The sequence below is a fragment of the Cornus florida genome, unplaced genomic scaffold (assembly GCF_030987335.1).
Source record: "Cornus florida cultivar Cherokee Brave unplaced genomic scaffold, ASM3098733v1 CherokeeBrave_3.0.0_Hap2_Chr11, whole genome shotgun sequence".
NCBI lineage: Eukaryota > Viridiplantae > Streptophyta > Magnoliopsida > Cornales > Cornaceae > Cornus > Cornus florida.
The window spans coordinates 114,864,213-114,870,647 of record NW_026775581.1 but is presented as its reverse complement, the minus strand read 5'-3'; the positions used below and the strand labels follow the sequence as shown (position 1 = coordinate 114,870,647).

Sequence of the window (6,435 nt, the reverse complement as noted above, 5' to 3'; positions counted from 1 at the left end):
CAGAAATTCGCACCTCACATTGCTTATGGGCATCGACAAACGATTGTGAAGCTCGCTGAGATCAGTTGCAAACAAGCCCTTTTGTATCACCAGTTTGATATCAGAACCACCCATCTCACCGATCCTATTTCTCATCCATATAGGCAAGTTCGGTTCCTGTGGTGGGTTCGGACCATTACCCATCAATTTCATGCCCTTGTTCTTCTTCTTATGACCATTCTTCTTTCTCTTGGGGACGGGAACCAAGTTTTGATCACCGGCAAACCTTTCATTATCGGGTATATCAAGAATCTGATTAATGGGTTTTGATCTTTGTTTCTTCATCGGCCTCTGTTCTTGTGGTCGGAGCAGAGAAAGCCGGCGTTTCTTGATGGGTTTTTCTCGATCACTGATCAGCCTTTGATTCTGGGTTATTTCAAGAAACAGATTAATGGGGTTGTTGTTGAGAACCGACCTTGGTTTCTTCATCGGAATATTGGGAATGTGAAGAAACATATTAATGGGATTCTTGTTGAGAGACGGTCTCTGTTTCTTCATTGGAGTTTGCTGGGGTCGAAGGAGCACAGAACGACGCTTCTTGAGGGGATTTCGATTGTCTGGTATGTCGAGAAACTGATGATGATGATTCTTGATCCGCCATTGTTGTGGACGTCGCAGAGAGAGACGTTTCTTGAGGGGTCTTTCTGCGTCATATTTGTCGACCGCAACCCTGACTACTTCAGTCAAGTAGTCCATAGGAGTCCATCTCTTCTTCTTCGCCTTGCTATCAACCACATCTTCAAGGCATATGTCTCTCAACATGATTCGTTTTGTTGTGTGCAGTGCAAAGGGAATTGATTAAACCGGTGAAGAACGAACAATCAGTAACAACAAATGGATCAGAAAAGGGAATTAAACTAGGGTTTTAGACTGTGTAAGTATACTTATTTGTAATGTGTCTATATATATAGAGTCTTAGTTATCTTGATTGAGAAGGCAATTAAATAGGGGAAAGGGTGGGTCGGTGCGGTTCCTAATTACTTGTTGGGGGAAAAGCTTTAATAGAGAGACAATACAATGTAATAGAGAGACAATACAATGTAATATTATCCTTTAATAGAGACAATACAATGTAATAATATCCTTCAACTGAAAATTTCTCTTTCTGTAAACTGCAATTTGTTTGGGATGCTTATGTCCTTATACTTCAATTCATTTCATTCTTGCTAATTGTTTGTATTTATTATTTATATAAACATCTAATAAAACTTTAATTTTCTTCTTTGTGGGTTTTTAGTCACTGTTGACAAAAATGAGTGTATTGGAATTGAAATATTCATTTGATGCTCTGTTTTTTTCTAGTGTTATTGTTCTGTGTGCTTTATTCAATTTCGTGGTTTTTGAGTCTTCTTCATATCATAATTTATGATTTTAGTTACACATTAAAGCTTGTTCAAACACATTTTTTCCCTTAATTATTCACGCACATTTTTTACGCGCACACAAAATGTAACAATCAACTTAAAATACGAACTCTGTTAAGAATAAGACAACTAAACTCATCGCATGTCATTTGAATGTCTCAAGTTTACCATGTTTCATTTCAAGGCTGCTAAATTGAAGTACTCTCTAATGAATTTATTTTTAAAATTTCAATCATTTAAAGTTTACTATGTTATCCATTTTAGCACTATGAGAATTATTTGAGAAACAAGGAGATTTGTGTTAGGCAGATAGCAATGTTTGGAATTCTTTGACATGTCAAACAGCAGTGAGTGTCACCAAGCATATGGATATAGCTAAGGCAAAAACGACATAGCTACACACAAACTTTTGACTCATCTTTGATAGTGCAATACTCAGCTCTTGGGCATTCTCTTCTCACTCAAGACATTCAAATATTAATCCGCACTTTATCTTAAATGGAAGCTGAAAATATTTATTACAGAAATTGCTACATAATTTAAAAGTAATCTAGATAGCACAATATGTGTATGAGCCTACGCTTCATTCTTTTACACTTGGTTCTTCTGTGATGAATTAGGCCTTTTTTCCCAGAACTTGAAATGCAGAGCTCGTCCCCAACATCTTCTCAACCTCCTCAATTGGAAGTCCCTTAGTTTCTGGAACGCAAATTAGGACAAAGAAAAGGGCAACCACGGATATCACCCCGAATATAAGAAATGTCCAAGCGGTTCCAATTGCTTGAGTCAAAGATAGGAAGGATTGAGCGACGATGAGGTTTGAGAATCCAGTTTGCTGTGGCAGCTATACCTCCACAGATGCCTCGAAACCTTAATGGGTGTATCTCAGAATTGACAATCCATGGAACTGTACCCATTCCAGGAGAGAAGAATACGATGTAGAGTGCCAAGCCAATAAGTGCAAGCCATCCATAATTGCTCGGACATCCCCTGTGTACCATAATCTATCTTCTCATTTGAGATCAAACAGGCTCCCGGATTTAGCTGCAATAAGATTAATGATGATTATAATGAAGATAATTGTGACGATGACAAACTTATATATACATAGAGGCCCGAATCATTTTTTGACAGGTCTTTTGAGAGAGCACAAATCTTTATGGACACAGGCAAATGGGACTTTTGCATCTAATCCTAACCTTTGGTTCTTTTAGGTTGAATTGAATGCGATAAATGTGTTTTTATTGCCTGTTGAGAAGAAGGTACAAATAGTGTTTTGTTCGCCAAAAAGTTACTCTTTTGCAGTCTAGAGACCGGGACTTGATTACCAATGTCAAGATTATGTCAAGCACGAAAAAAAAAAAAAAAAAAAAAAAACAAACAAACAAACTTATGCAATTCACCTTATTGGTCGATGCAGCACAGAAGCCACGATCTGGAGATGTAGCCTTCAAACATTTCATACAGTCCCATACAGCAGAAGAGCAGAAGAGCCTGCAGAACTATATTCGAGCAAATATATGCTGCAAAGTGAGACGTTGCAGTTGCACTAACAGCGGGTGAGTGAGAGGTAAGTCTGATGAAAGACTGCTGATAAAAGGCCAAGCGAGATTATGACACCGCACAAACTGATGACCAGAAGCTTACAGAGAAGTTTGGTTAGAAGCAAAACCAGCCAACTGAACTGTGGTGGGGCTGTAATACATGACTGTGTTTATGCCCACAAACTGTTGGAAGACCTGAAGGCCAACACCGGCTACAAGTCCTCTTCTTACTGTTTTGGTTTGGAATAGTTTGACAAAGTTGCTCTTTTCTGAATTTCCCTTCTCCCGAATTTCTGATTCTACTGATTCTTTAAGAGCTAGGATTTCAGTTTCAACTTGTTCTGCTGTATAAATTTTCCTCAATATGGTTTTGGCTTCCTCTTCTCTTCCCTGTTTTTCATCAAGAAGACATGGGTGAGAATGCAAATAAATGGACAGAACTGCAATTGGAGATTTTATTGGAAGGTAAAATCACTAGTTGGGATGAATTAAATGACCTTGCGGTTAAAGGGATTCTGGAAGAAGCAGCATCAATATGAACTGCACCAAAGCTGGAATTCCAGCAACTCCAAGCATCCACCGCCAAGTCCCTGGTGCCTAATTCCAATACCTACCGTTTTTACAAATGTCTTCTTATCGATTTTTATCAACAATTCATAGTTTCAAAACTGATTTCAGATTTGAGTCAAGTACATTGTGTGTGTGAGATTCAATTCCCAGTGTTTTTCAGTGAGCACTTCTTATTGCCTCTTCTTCTTCTTCTTCTTTTTTTTCAGTGTTAAATGAGCTGTTACACTAAACTTTAGTGCTTGACTGATTGCTGCAGAAGTAGCCAATTAGCCATATATCTTCTTTTTGTAAAACTCTTAATGTCTCCATAGTCCATATAGTAAATTACCAAAAATAAAAAATAAAAATAAAAAGAGTTCTAATGTCAAATAATATGCAATAAATTTGATCAATTTTCATAGTGTTCATATATTACAGGACTTCATATTTTCATTGGGCATTGAATGGTTGTGTGTGTGGGGTAAATGTTATGACTGTTATGTGGCACATTTCATCAAAAGAGAACAATTAGCTTAAATTACAAGACTGGGAGAGGGCAAATTGCAGCAGAAGTAGCCAATTAGCCACATTTGTAAAACTTTTAATGTCTCCACAGTAAATTACCAAAAATAAAAATAATAATAAATAAATATAAGAAGAAGAAAAAGAGTTCTAATGTCATATAATATGCAGTAAATTTGACTAATTTTCATAGGTTTCGTTTATTACAGGACTTCATATTTTCATTGGGCTTTGAATGGTTGTGTGTGTGAGAGAGAAACAAGTACTAAATAAAAGAGACCTGTTTTGACCAAAAAGGCGGAGTGAGCATTATAGAGAGACCATACTCCTTTATCTAGATACACAATTATGTGGGGTACAAGGATTCAAAGCATCCGTTAAACAATTAAAGGCCTATTTTGAGAAGTTCCATAGAAACAATTTTAAAAACTATAAAAACATAAAACAGTTTTCACTTTTTAGAAAATTATTGTTTTGGATTGTTTTCATTTTTTTTTTATTATTATTTGGAAATAAAAAACTATTGTAGGAAAATTAAACCAATCAATTCCTAGTTCTCTTAGTGCTCTCTGATTTGCACACTAAACAAAAATTTGCTGAAGACATGAAAAGAAAGGGTGAGTGTAAGTGTGGAGTATGGTTGCATACCTCGGTAAAGGCAAGGTTGATAAGGTAAGACGAGAACTGGCCTCCAGTGATGAGGAAGCCATTAGTACTGACCAGGGGTCCAGGGCAGCCCGAATTTTTGCCGAAGAAGCTTCTGAGATGTCCAATGGTGCTGTCATCGATGCCATTCCGACATTAATATTTAGGGGATATTAATAAAAATTTCAAAAAAGTTTGGGGTGCATGGCCCTACTGGCCCTAGCTCCGTGCCTGTGCTTTGCTACAATGATGGATCTGGTAAGGGAAAGGTGATAATTTTATAGAGGGGGGAGGGGGAATAGGAAGAAGACAAACTTGAGTTGTTTTTGTAATTTTAAAATAATAATTTTTAATATTTTAACTTAACATCAAATAACAAGGTTATATTTGACATTTCACAATCTATTTAACAATTGATTTAGAATAATTTGATCAATTTTGTTAGTTAAGATGTTAATGGAGGTTTTTGTGCCCAATTTTAAAAGTTGAAGGGGGTTTTATAATTTTAACTCGTAGCTTTATGTTGATCCCATGTGAGATGTTGCGGTGGAAATTAATATATGTTATGTATAAAGGGTGAACAAGTTGTAGAGACGAGGAAAAAAAAAAAAAGGCCTCAGAAATAGATTTAGAGTCAGTTTGAGATTGCTGTTAGAATGTTAAAAACGCTTTTAATAGTAGAGCGCGTTTGGTGGCACATTATATAAAGCACTTTTTATACTTTGAGCACTTTTAAAATTGTTTGGTAATAATATTGCTTAAAGCACTTTTATTACTTATTTTACTATATTACCCTTACATTAAACATATTATAATTCATTAAACATATGATAATTCTCTAATATTAAATATTATAAAATTCCATTGAGTTCAATGATTTATAAAGATGAACTTGTATTTTATTATTATTTTTTTTAAATATCACATATTTTGTTTATGATATCAAATTTGTATTGAGTTAAACATATTTTAATGATGATTATTATAATGAAATTTAATAATATAATGTTTTGTAATATAAATAACATTTCATAAAATAAAACTAAACACTTTAACCACAATTAATAATCTTATTACTTGTCATTTAAGATAATAGCATAAATTGGGAGGGCGACTGAAGAGTCTAAAATAAACTAAGATCTTTGTTTGTTACCGAATCCCACGCATTGTTTGCTATTTATTTGTAGAAGCCTAAAAGGGATAAAAATGTATTAATAAAAAATATAAAGGGATTAAATTGTCTATAACAAAATTAGTTACCAAAAAACACATAACTCTACCTGTAATGCAGTTTTAAAAGTTCCTAACGCACTTTTTGAACCTAACCTTTACCATCTTTAAGAGCTTTTTTTTTTCACCAAACACTTTGCACCGCAATTTTTAAAAATAAAAAGTGCTTTTCAGTAATAGAAAAGCACTCCCAAACACCCACTTAGTAGCTTTATATGGATGATCCCATGCGAGATTATTGTACGCCGTCAACCGATAGAGATAGATCATACACTGTTAGAGGAAGTATAGAGCAGGGGTGGCAATTCATGTTTGTGGGTCGTGTTTGTATCGTGTCAATGTCTGGTTATTATACTAAATAGGTAAATTTAAACCTAACCCATTTAATAATTGTGTCAATAATCCTCAACACTAACTATTTAAACTGGTAAATGTGTTAACCCGTTTAATAATCTGTTTATCAAAACGAGACATTTAATAATTAGTCAAATACTAAATAATAAAAAAAAATTGTCATAATTAACCCAAATATTCAAAATAAA

General features: G+C 34.7%; 1 pseudogene; it reads right to left on the bottom strand.

Moving 5' to 3' along the window:
• Window positions 1-1,994: 1,994 nt before the first annotated feature.
• Window positions 1,995-4,821, bottom strand: LOC132281910 (probable inositol transporter 2; annotated as a pseudogene).
• Window positions 4,822-6,435: the final 1,614 nt, after the last annotated feature.